The sequence below is a fragment of the Struthio camelus genome, chromosome 6 (assembly GCF_040807025.1).
Source record: "Struthio camelus isolate bStrCam1 chromosome 6, bStrCam1.hap1, whole genome shotgun sequence".
Classification (NCBI taxonomy): domain Eukaryota; kingdom Metazoa; phylum Chordata; class Aves; order Struthioniformes; family Struthionidae; genus Struthio; species Struthio camelus.
The window spans coordinates 8,328,358-8,341,466 of NC_090947.1; positions in this window are offsets into that span (position 1 = coordinate 8,328,358).

Sequence of the window (13,109 nt, forward strand, 5' to 3'; positions counted from 1 at the left end):
GTGCTCTGCTGCAATCTCCTTCCTTTCTGCCGGGGTGCTGTGTTACAGTCCGGTCACCTTGTCCCCTCCTGAGCCTTCATACCAAGTGTCTGCAGACCATTCAAACACCCAGGCCCTGTCTGAATGCATAAAATGCTAATCTCATTAGATTTCTCATTTTCAGTATAATATTGTCACAGTGCTATGCACCACTGCCACAGATTAGCAGGCTTGCCAGAACGATGCCCCACTAATGAGTTAATCCAAATAATGCTCAAATCCCAAATCAGATTTAAAGCCATCTAGACAGAGGATCTGCTAAGGATGGCTGAGGGGGAGGAGGGAGAGGGTCAGCCTTGTTTTGACTGAAGTAGTTGCCAATTAAGCGAGAAGGGGGACATAAGCGAGATGCAAGCGTTTTTGTGTGTGTGTGTGTGTGTGTGTGTGTGTTTTTTTCTTTCAGTAGGACAGGCTCAGTCAAACTCTTAAGTTACTGCGTATGGGCAATAGCCCAAATGGACCTTGAGGAATAATCTGCAGAGACAGATACTTAGCTATAAAAACCAGCAGCTAGCAAAGCTTCTGTTGCCATCATTTAATCTGGAGTGCATGGAAGGTCTAAGCAATTCATAGCTCCGAGCCTGATTCATTCCAGCCAGGAGCCTGGAGAGGAAGGGAAGGGGTGCTTTTCATGTGTTAGTTCCTTGTTCTGCCAGCGACCCAACACACTAAAGAGATGCACAGAGGCTCAAAGGAAAGGCATCTGTTATTGTTTGTGTTCCAAATAGGTTCTTCAAACGTCTCAGAGTAGAGCTAGCAGGGATTTTTTTCCTTTCCAGTTTGGTTAAATCGCTTTTTTGATGGGAAAATAGTGAACTATTGAAACTGAAATTTTTCATGGGTACACACTGGCTTCATTAGGCTGTCAGTAAGAAACAATTCCACTTGAGGTTTGGGAATTCCTCCCGGAGCCCAGGGAAGCATCTCAGAACAGGCTGGCAAGCAGGAAGCCTTCCTGGGATATGGGAGAGCAAGGTCAGGACAGGGTCTTCCACACCTCAATCAAGGGTCTAGACAATTGTCTTCACAATAATAGTTTCATTCCTCTTTCATAGATTTCATAAAATAAACTCGTAAATGTCTCAGCTTTTCTTCATGCAGAACAAGAAAATATTTTTGGCCCTTTTGTCACATTTCCCTGGACAGAAATACTGTTTCCCATCCAACGATCTACCAAAGAGCGCCTGAAAAAACAGCACAGCTTGTCATTTATTTCCTCCCTGTGGACCCAATCCTCTACGTTTCACTCAGGAAAACTGTCCACTGCCTACAGTAGGACTTCTTTTGCCTAGGATGGGGGTTAAGTCTCGCATCCTTTCAGGAAAACCCAAGAGCTTAGCACCAGGACCACACAGTTGCAGAGAAGAGGAACGAACTGCATTTTATCCTGGCTTGTGCATCATCACCAAATCTGTCTGTCAGCAAAGTTTTAATTCCTTAATTTGTCATTTGACCGTTGATGGATGGAGCAAGAAAGAACAAGGTTTGACTCTCAGACATGGAATTCAGCTAAGCAAAGCTGCTGAGCAAATCTTATTTCGACTGGCACATGTAGCCAATTTGTTATGGAAACCTCTATCTCTAGGAACTTCTATGGAATAACAAACACTGTGCTAACAAAACCTTTCCTTTCCAGAAGCCACTTTGTCTCTTGGCTCCTCGCTCACTGCTGCACCTTCTAACTGTGGTGTCAGCTCACTGCCAGAGCAGGCAAGCCCACGGGGGTCTGAGCCAGAAGCCAGGGCAGTGGATGGGAGTCTTTCTTTCTACTGCTTTCACAACATCTTGAGCCAAGCCTTAAACTGCACCCGAATGTGCTGAAAGAATAGCTTGCTTATGTCTTTTTCCATCTCTCACTAAGCAAACAGCTAAACAGTAAGCAGAGCATTCAGAGAAAGCAGGTCCATTTTTGCTTGTTTGTCTTGCAACTCAGTTAGCTTGTCCTGCTGGTAAAGGATGACAGTACGCTGCCAATTTTTAGACATGAGAGAAATTCCCCTAGTCACTCACATCTTTTTGACCACAAACAAAGAGATCCCAGAGTAGGGGGCATGAAACAGCCAGCAGCCCCAAACTTCCCAAATCTAGCCCAGCTGTCAGGGATATGTTTTTGTGTGCACAAATCCCACCCCTCTCAGAGACAACTGCCCGCACCAATCTTCCCGCTCCATGCTAACAAGGTACTAATAACAATAGTAATCACAGTTTGCCTGCTCAGCTCACCCCAGGAGCATGGCAGCAAATTGATGATCATTTCTCATTGTGAATTATGACACAGGCACATCACCTCACCCCTGGAATAAAGCAGCACCTGCCAATCCTGTTAAAACAGCAAGGGGAAAAATGAAAGCCCTGCCGAAGCCGATCTGATTCCCCGCTGACTCTAATTACCCAGACGGGAATTTTACAATTGCTTCCTCCACCAACTCCTGCTCTGCAGTCTGCAGACTTTGGCTAGTTCTTTCTTTTGTATGCCTACTGCCACTGAGTAGATTGGGTTCCTAATGAGTCTTGACACTAATGGTACAGGGAGACAACGCAATTACATATCCCCCTCCCATTCAGAGCAAACCTGGCAGGAAATGACCTGAGACCTCACACCCTTCTACCCCAAAGAATCCAGTTATAATGCTTCACCAGCAGGGCCAGCTGGTGCATGTTCCCCTTCCCCCTCTCCTCCTCCCCTTCCAGCCACCCTCACTTCACTTCCCCTTGCCATTGGGCAGGTGGCTGGAAACAATTTCTTATGGCCTAATCCATGACTGGTTGGTTGAGGCTATTACAGAAGCCAGAGAAGCCAAAGCACACTTGGAACTGAAGCTCATCAGGAAAAAAAAAAAAAAAAGGATATTTTCATTCATGTGCTGGAGAGCTCTAATGCACAGTTGTTGTCTATTAGGTGCTTAACAATGTGTGTAACTCAGGCTGCTTTAAAAAAAGGGGGATGGGACGGGACATGTGCTTCTGTGATTTCCATGTTGATTGTAGTCCAGGTGTAAAAGAGACTGGAGCTACCTATTGAACTGTGAGCTAATTACAACAAGAAACAGATGTTGTCTGCTAATGAGGATGCAGATCCATGAGAAACACCTTAGTTGGTGAGGAATAAGCATGTTCTCCGCTCCTTGAGAGAGCAGCGGTTTACAAAAGATGTCTCATGTCTATGACCCTTGTTGCCGCAGCATCTGAACAGCTCCCAAATAATACTATGTTTGCTTCTGTCAAGAGCCCTGCAAAAGAAAAAAAGCATTAGCTCGCTATACAGGTGGGAAGGAGAGGCAGAGGCCCAAGGACACATGCAGAGTCTGATCAAAGCATACAATGGGCCCAAATCAGCTGATTCTCACTCCAGTGCTTTAAATACAAACCTATTGTCTGCCTCATGCTAGTAACTCTCAATCCAGCATTTCATGTCTCATTTAATCTCTTTCACTGCTTTACTACCCTACGATAGCATAATCTCCTACTTCTATTAACCTCACTGCTCCTCCTGTTTCCCCTCAGGGGCCTTAAGTCTTCTGCCTCACAGCTGTTTATCATGATGTGTGGGATGTTTCTCCTAGCCCTGGAAGAGTTCATCTGGCCTTTGAGGATCCTCCTCCTCTTTGGCCCTGGGTAACAGGTTACTGCTGTAGTTCTCAGCTGCTCACCAATTTCCCTCTTGTTACCCCTCACACATGTATCCTGCTGGCTTCTCTGCACATCATGTACTTTCTCTCCCGGACAGTGTTATCTCTGTGGCACTCTGAGGCTGCTGTCAGCACAAGCAAGCTCTCTAATTGCAATGCTTATAGAATATTACAGCTTAACTCCAGGGAAAAGATTGGAGTATTTATCTCTGGTGTAACTCCATTGGCAGCAGTTACAGCACAGATCATTTCAAGGATCATTTCAACCCTTTGCATCCTATTCTCTCACAAAATTTGGTATAAATAGATGTAATTTTAAGAAAACAACAGCTTATTTTAATCTCACTAATTGCTATTTTCCTTATTTACAGAGGTACTCTGAACCACATCATATCCTGCAAAGTTTTGAGGGACAAGAAATTATGCAGAAAAGGCATCACAATTAGGCAGGTGTTCCTATTCTATAACCCAGTGCATACAATAACATACAATACTTGCAAAATGTAAAAAAGGAGCAGTAATTTCAAGTGGCTCAGGGAACTCCTGATGAAGTTCTTTCTTTTTATTTTCCTCTCCAGTTTTTAAAGTATTATTTACTGTAGTATTCAATTAAGAACAAGGGTTTACTATAGCAACGACAGCAATGAGAGGTACTATTCACACGCTGCCTCTGAAATGCAAGCTTTTAAGCACCTTCTTAGCAACACTTGTTGATAAACGTATGGCACATAAGTGTGTTATGTGGTTTGTCAGGAGTAACTTGCACACTAAATTAATTCTGCAGCAACTGTATTGCTTAAGATGTTCCCTTCCCTCATGACTTTAATTTCTTAGTAATTCTAAGAAATTACTTGTTATCAGAGAACAACTCTAATAAAATACAAAGATATCATCTTTGGACAAGGACTACAAAAGAGGATCTGTCAGATGGCAGCTTTTCTCTCTGCCACTATGTGGCAGCAAAAGTTCCTTGTGATTCACTGCATCAGTGTCTTTACAGGCATTCCAGCTGTGACCTCGCCATCAGTCATTCCAGGGACCCTTTCTCATTCGGCATCTGCCAGCTGTCAGCATGGGACTCCAGGGAAAATTATAGAAGATTTCTGGAAAATTACAAGGGCCAGCACAAGGGAGAATTTGATTTGTTTTTATTTTCTCTTTATAAAGGAGTTCAGGTGCCTGTAGTTTGCCAACTTCTTGGCTCTCCTTTGCCTGGGTGTCTCTCTCTGTTCTCCTGCAGCCCTACACTTCACTGCTTTACTTTTTTCCTTGTCACCCCATTTCACATGCTTCCCTTTCCCAGGATGTTGTAGTTTAAAAGCAATGGCAGTCTTCAGAGAGATAATTTTCTTCCTCTCAGTTCCTTGAAGGACCATCCCAGCCTGCTCAAATCCATCCCACAGGAATGGGAGAGCCTCAAAGAGCTCTCATGGAAAAGAATCATCTCCCTTTTTGATCTTGAGATTGGGGATTGTTTACACATTATCAAAGAGGATCGATCACTACCTTCCTCCACAAGTTTTCCTTCCTCAAGCTGCCCTCCCTGTACAAGGGCAGAGCACCTTCTAGACCCAGCAAGGCTCTAAATGGAGGTGTGCTGGGAAAAATCGCAATTAACAGCTGTGGTTAACCACAGCCAGATAACACCATTTTGAACATGCCTCTCTTTGTCTAGACTAGACGCTAAGTGGTGTTTAAAGCATACTCACTTCAGATGCTATGAGTAATTCAGTTTTCACATTCCCACCTGCTTCCCTTACTGGTTGAGAACATCGTAACATATACATTCACAGTTCCTGCAGATTTGATATTCAGGATTCTCACTCTTTCATCGATTGAGGTATCATTGAATTCAAGTTGGCACTGTTCCACACTGCAGGACAGAAGTGCTGATCACGGCATCCTGATTTCTTATCTCATTAGAGTCCACATTTTTAATTGATGTATTCAGTTGCGTTCCCCATTTCATGTCCTAAAATCAGGCTGCTAGCACGGTCAGGTAACTGCTTCGCTCCCTACAGGGTAGCTATTTTGGGGCAGTAGCTGACGCAGCTACTTTGTGGGTAGTGCTTGTAAAAGGTGTTGGAGTTAAGAAAGCTGTATGCATACATAATATTACTGTTCTTTCCAGAAAGCTACCAGCAAATACATACAAACATGAATTTAGGGAAGAGTATTAGCTTTACATGGAAGCCAAACAGTCCTTTGGCTAGGAGCTCCTGGTTTTTATCAGTTGACTAGGACATGGCTGTAAAAAGCATCCGAGCACATGTAATGAAGGACCTGAGTGGCTGGAATTGGGTGCTGCCAATTATAGCTGTTGTTTCAAGAAAACTCCAGAAAAATACAGACACGCAACCCAGCCTCAGCAGAAAGAAACAGCTCGGAGCGCTCACCCAATTACAGCTGGAGAAATAGGACCATTACAGAGTATCAGACTGCTCATTAACTTCCACAGCCAAGTTTAACGCCTGTATCTTAGCCCTCTCACGTATGTGCTGTGAAACACTCTTTGATTGTCTGCTTCTCTCCTCCTGCCTGTAGAACCCAAATCAAGGCCTGATTAAACTGTTTTCAATCCTCTTTAAAAAGCCATGGACGATTTTAAGTGAAATGATGTTGCACGAATTGCTTTAATTAAAGAACCCTATTTTCTCCTTGAGTAGGATCATCCCCCAGGTAGCAACAACACTGACAAGAAAACCAACAGGTGGCCTGTTTGCCAATTACCTGAGCATCACATCTGCCTTATTCAGCACATTTTCAGTGGGAGTTGCTTACGTTCACTCAGATTTTTGTAGCCTGATTCATTAATGATGCTCTTAATCCAAAAGCTAGAAATTTCACTGAATCGCTTCAAAAAGATGTTAAGACAAGTTATACATTTTGGCAGCCTAACACTAAACAAAAAGTGTAGCCAGGGTCTCATTCGTTAGAAATCATGCTACTCAGCTCCAGCGTGTCCATTGGTTTGCTAGACATAATTTTAAGCTGATATTTTCCAAAGTCCCACATTTCTACATATTTTAAATACTTTGTCCCAATATGGTCTGATTACTGCTAAGTGGGGAACCGCTGCCAACAAATTTCATGCCGGCTGGATTTAATCTCAGAAGAGGCTGGAGGATGAACGTTACAAAAGGCCTTCTACTGCGCCATCCTTCAGCTCAAACTATTTGGCAAGCCATAGGCAGGCTTGGTACCCGTGCTAAGCTCCTTGATGCTCATATCTCCAAGACGGCTCTGTTTAGCTTAAACGCAAGGCTCTGCTTCCTGAGCTGGGAGCCAGCAGGAACTGTGCATTACCCATGACTAGTGGACTGCGAAAGAAACGCCCCCAGGCCTAGAGCCCCAGAAGGATTTAGCACACTGATCTATCACCTGAAATCCCTCTGTGGCCACATTAACTGTCCTCAGGCTCTCAATACTCTAGCTTTTGGCACCCCCAGTAGCACCTCAGAGCACCCCTGTGCATGGCTACAGGACCAGCTCAGTAGAAAATGTAGTTGCAGCTGCTGTCCTTCTATACGGGAGAAAAACTGAGCGTCCCCTCAGTGCTCAGAGGACTGACACAGGCTGTGGAGGCTCTGGATTCATCCCCCTTCTTTTTCTGAGGGGTCCAAACTCTCAGCTCTCTGGTGGGAGAGACTTAATCAGCAGGCTAATTCCAGGAAAAGATTTGTTTTGCTGAAACGATAGGATTACCGTGAGAGATGATGAATACCACCAAGGGGCTAGGGAGCTCCCTTGGGAGAAGACGGATATGGGTTCCAGTCCTTGCACCAAAAACTTTATATTAAGACTTCATATTAAGAAGTTGTTGGAAAAAGTACAACTGACAGACTACAGAAGAAGAGCTGAATCCAGGTCTCTCACTCATTTACCAGATGAGCACCCTGCTCCCAAGCACTTTCTCTGGCAGCTCCCACAGAGGGAACTGAAACCTCTCAGTACCCCATACCTTGGCAGTTAGGACTCACTCTGTATTTGAGATACGGGTTCAAATCTCTCATTCAGGTCTGTGATACTACAAGCTCCAAATAACTTTGTCTTTGTGCCTCTATGTCCTAGAAGCTATAGCATCTGGTATGACTTTATACTTTTATACTCTTAAGGAATAATTCTATCATGTGCAGCCTGATGGCTTTTACCCCGCATGGTCTGGTTTGGAAGGTAGCTCCTGGGGAAGAGCTGCTACCAGCCAAACAGCCAATGCTTTGACACAACTGTGCTCTCAACAGGTAGCTAATAAGGGTCTATCCCAGGCCTTCCGCCCATCTGTTCACAGCCCTCTGAGCTGAAAGGGCAAAAAAATCCCAGCTCATACTAATAGCCTAAAGCCAACGGAGTGGAAAAACTATGAAGCATGCCCTTTCACAAGCCCTCCAGATTATGAGTAGAGATGAGCAAAGTTACCTGTTCTCAGCCTTGCTGATGACTAGGTCAGAAGAGCCCTGCAGGGCTGCAAGCAGAGTAGAGAAGAGATTCTTGCTGTGATAAGATCAGCTCTAAGACCACCAGTAGGATGAGGAATTGGAGCAACCACTTGACATCAAATTTAGTGGGACGGCCGCTGGTTTTCATGGGCTTGCAAATAGTGATTTTTCAGTTCAGCAGCTGAACCAGAAAAATGCAGGAATATTTTATTTGGACTGAACCAAAGCCTTCGTTTTTAAACCCATCTTCCCCCCCTCCTTGCTGAAACAAAATCACTCCACATTCTTCCTTCGTGTTAAACAAGTATCCCATCTGGGCCAAAATGGAATGTTTTGTTTTCAAGGACTTATGAGAAAAGCAAAAGAAATAAAGGTTTAGATTCACAGAGGAGGTAGAAGAGGCTGTCTCCAGTTTAGCAGTCCCTCAGCAGTGGTTGAGGCACCTACCTCAGAACAGGGGTGGTCTTCCTTCAGAAAAGGAATTCCTAATGAGGTCAAGGAGGATCCCACAGCTCCAAGCTGAGAGTTTGGTACATTAGATTAGGACACCATGGTCTCTCTGGACCCATGAACATACACAGTCCCTCTTCCTGAAGGGGTCCCACCTCCAAGTACCCCATTGCCTGACAGCCAAGGCATACTTCTGTGTGCGGGATATTAAAGGAAGAGAGCAAACGTTCAGGCTGAAGTATCACTGAGCTGGGCTCTGTCATATACTAGAGGCTTTGACCATCCCACCCCTCTCCCATCTTGCTTAGCCAAATTGCAGTAAATTAGCTAAATGCAGTAAATTAGACTGACGTCTGCCAGGAGTGAGGCAGTTACAGGGGATCCTGGCCCAGGGCGAGAAATGGCCTCCTCAGCATCCCTTCTAGCTCCCTCTTTCTGTCATTCTGTGACCCAAACTGATGAATAGCTCTGGGGTAAAACAAAGCCACTATTTACTATTTACCTTTATAGCATAACAAGTTATGTAAGGGCAACTGGATAAATGAAACTGGATCATGTCTGGCTGAATAAATGACAGAGCTCGGTTTCCACTGGGCACGCTCCAACTATGCTGAAAGGCCCACCGTTATAAAGCAAATTATCTGGGGCCTAAACAGAAGAGGCAAATAAAGGAACCACTGGATAAGGGGAAATGGTTAAAGGAACATGAAGTTACTTTCTCAGAGAAGTTGAATTATAATTGTTAACTGGGCTAAGCCAGGGTTTATTAGAAATTCTCTGGCTTTGAGAATTTGCCTTTACTGAAACATTTGGATAGTGTCAAAATGTCCATTTTCCCTGTTTACCTAGAGGTTATTTCTGCCTGTCTCCAATGGCAGCTCTCTCCCAAGCCTTCACTCTCAGGATAGAGACTCGTTCCAGTAATTCTGATCCTTTCCCCTGCTGCAGTGACATTTTGTGGTGTAACTTTGTCTCCCATTAGACTTCCTGAGGAAAGCCGATGCTAATGCCAGGTTTGGAGACAATACTGTCCCTCCATGGATTATAATAGGAAGCTGCAAAACAAACTTTGCTTTCAAACAGCCACAACAAAATAACAAATCCGCCCCTTCATTTTCTGCATTCTATTTTCCTAATTAGGTGGGTGGGAGAACAAATGTCCACATGCAGAAAGTAGGTGGGCACAGGCTGGATAAATCCCATGCTCCCAAATCTTGGCATGGAATAGCGCAGCCATTATCCCTTCTAAATGTCAGGGAACTAGCTCCAAGTCTATGAGGTGCCAGACACCTGCTCCCACTACTCCCAGCTTTGCCTTCTGCTGTTGCATCTCTCACTCACAGCCTTTGGTGTAATTCCACTCTGCACAAATTGAGCCGTAAGTGCCAGGAAAAGTGGGATTCTGAGAGCGTTTCATAGAGAGGCACAGGCCAGGGCAGCGACAGACCCATAAGGAGGGACACAGCTGCCACTTCCATGAAGAGGTACCACTCAGTACTGAGTCTGCACACTGATAAAAAGCCAGCAGAGGGTTAAAGTAAGATGCTTCCTTGCAGGAAGATGTGAAATGGATTTAGGGATTTTTTTTCATAACAAAAAGATGCAGAAGAGCCACAAAAGGTTATTGAGATAAGACGGTGAGCTCTCCTCTCTGATATGTGTCGCCATAGAAGCAGTGGCAACAGAACAAGGCTGTCAGGTTGAAAGAGCAGCTCTTTGAGCCACAGGCTGAGCTCCAGGGCAAACCCTGTCCACTGAAGTCCTTAAGTATAAGGGAGCTGATCTGACTAGGTACAAGGAAGCAGCAAGATGGACAGAGACTGCCTCAAGAGGACACCACTCCCTGCCTGCCATGCAGGGCTATCTACACACTCCCATCTAACGAGAATTTGAGATGGCCAGAGACAGAGGATCCATTAGCATTCATGAAATGTAGCAGAAGACAGAGCTGCAAGGAGATGAGGTGCAGGGTAAGAAAGAAAGGGTAAGAGAGCCTCTCAGTGTTTTCCGCTGGCATTACCCAGGGACTTATGCTGCTCGTCTGGGGCAGGTGGCTCCCAGTGGACCTTTCCACAGTAACCCTAACACCCTTCTCATGCAGACTAAAGAGTAAAGCAGCCTGATGGCCAAAAGAGGAGCCTGCTGCAGGTCATTGCAGCATTCTGACACGGTCCAGCAGACCTGCCCCATTCTCTGCAAGGACTAGCTGTACAGGCAGAACTTAATGCCCCAGACAGCTGTCGGCCCATCCCCTTGTCGGAGAGGCACTGATAGCTCTGCTAGAGGGTCGCTGTGGCTCCCCTCTCTGCTCCACACAGAATGTGCCCTGGTGCTCGTACCACCCCTGTAAGCTAGTTTGAGCGAAACCAGCTGGTTTTGTCTGAAGCAGGTTGGAGCACACGCATGCAGGCATGCTGCTTCTCTGGCAGACTTGGGGGCATTAATGGGGAAGGTAATGCCAACAGGCGAGGGTAGTAGCTCTTTCACCAGAGGCTCAGAAGCAAAACTGGAATGCTCAGTCACACTGGCGGAGCAGGGAACACAGGCAGGGAGAGGAAGGAACATATGCCACAGCCCAAGATGGTTACAGCCAGCGACAATTGCCACCATCCCCGGCTGGAAAGCCTACTGATTACAATATACATTTCAGTGACTAGACTAAAGGCATGTCGGTTCCGGTTTCCGTGGTAAACGAGGACATAGCGTGCTATTCCTGATGCACTTCCTCTTGTTACACAGTCTGTTGGTACAAGTAGGGTTATTTATCTGGTGGTTGCTCCAGAGCACATCACAACCCCTGTAGCAGAACAAGTCCGCCACTCCGCTTAGCTCACGCCTGTTCAGGCACCTCGGCAGACAGCTAGTCGTAGCACTGCAAATCAAGCAAACCATTCCAGCAGCAAACTACAGAGACAGATGACAAAGCCAGCCAGTACCTTGCTTTCTAGCTCATCACGTCTCCATCATTAACACAGCTGTAGCAGGGCTGTTCAGTTTTCACGGACGTAACAATATTGTCACAGAACCTTCAAGCACTTCAAATTACTTGTTTAGGAAAAAGCCCCATGTATTATTAGCACGTTTTTCATGCTCAGTCACTAGAAGAATGGCCTCTCTTGAAGACAGTGCAAATCAAAACATCACTTGCATTTGGGGAACTGTGTATCATCCAAGAAAAGTGGAACACTTTGCAATAGCACAGCCCTTTTCACCACGCCACACTGCTCTGGAGGCTGCCCACTACAGGCACCAAATAACACGCCAAGCAAAATACAACTCTTTTGTGACTACTGAGTGGTTTCCCTGGCAAAGAGTAGTAGTGCTCTTCCAATACAAACCATTTGTCAACCTAATGCTTTCACTAACGACAGACTAGTTCTCCCCAAGAGTGGACCTCAGAATAGGTCCTAATTACACCATGCTAATGCAGAGGAGGAAATGTATTGATTGGCGTAGAAACAGAAGAATATTCCCTGACTACTTTCCACCTCATTTCCAAACTCATATGACTCCCCCATATGTCAGCTCGGGTAGCAGTGCTAACTATTCCATTTTCTGTAGAACTGGTGAGAATTGACTTGGAAGCTCTTTCGTAGAAATGTAGTCTTTCCCTCTGAGAATCATAAACGTTAATCAAACCATATACTGCAAGATCATCATTTTTAATTGATATTGCATAGCATCTAGCAATTCCCAACCAAGTTACAGAAGTATGAACAACGTACAACAGAGCAAAGATATCGTCCTTCATGAGGCAAGAGGCAGACAGATGGAGTGGGATCATGAGAAATGATGTAGATTTCAGCCACATTGTGAGCCTTATTTATTAAAGAGCAAGTTGCTTTAGGGGAGGGTGTCTGTTACTATAGGGTTTTTTAAGGAAAATCATTACCGGAAACTGCAAAACATGTGCCAAGCACATCCTTTTCTTACTGAATTTCTTACTTTCTTACCTCATACACCTCTTCAAAATAAATTGCGATGGGCCAGTATCTCTCTGAAGGAAAAACTCTGATAATCACTATTGAGAAGATTAACATCTAGTATATAAAATAACATGAGACATTAAGTAGCCGTATATGGAAAGGAGGAGAAACACTTGCCTAACCAGATATCAGTAGGTCAAATTTTGGTCCCAGATAACCAGTCTGAAATAAATCCATTTACATTAGCACTACCCTGATGTCAGCAAGTTAAATGAGCTCGGAATCTGCCAGCCAAACACACAGAACACTTGAAATCTTGCTGCTTGGCTGATACGAGTCCCATTGTTGGGAGCCATGTGGATTTCCACTTCTGGAGTATTAACTTCTTTTCAGCCAGCAAAATCCACAGGGTCTGTTTGTCTTGGAATCGGAAAGTGCCAGCTGTCTACTTCACCCAGTATGAATAAATGCAGATTTACTGTTTCAAAAAGGCTTATAAAGAAGAGTGGTTGTCTGAAGCCAGAAGCAACCTTTTTAATCTCCACAGGCAATCTCCAGACTTATTCTCCTTTTAAGCTGCCTAAAAGGAGACGTGCCTAAAACGTGCATATGAGGATCCCTAAAGATGA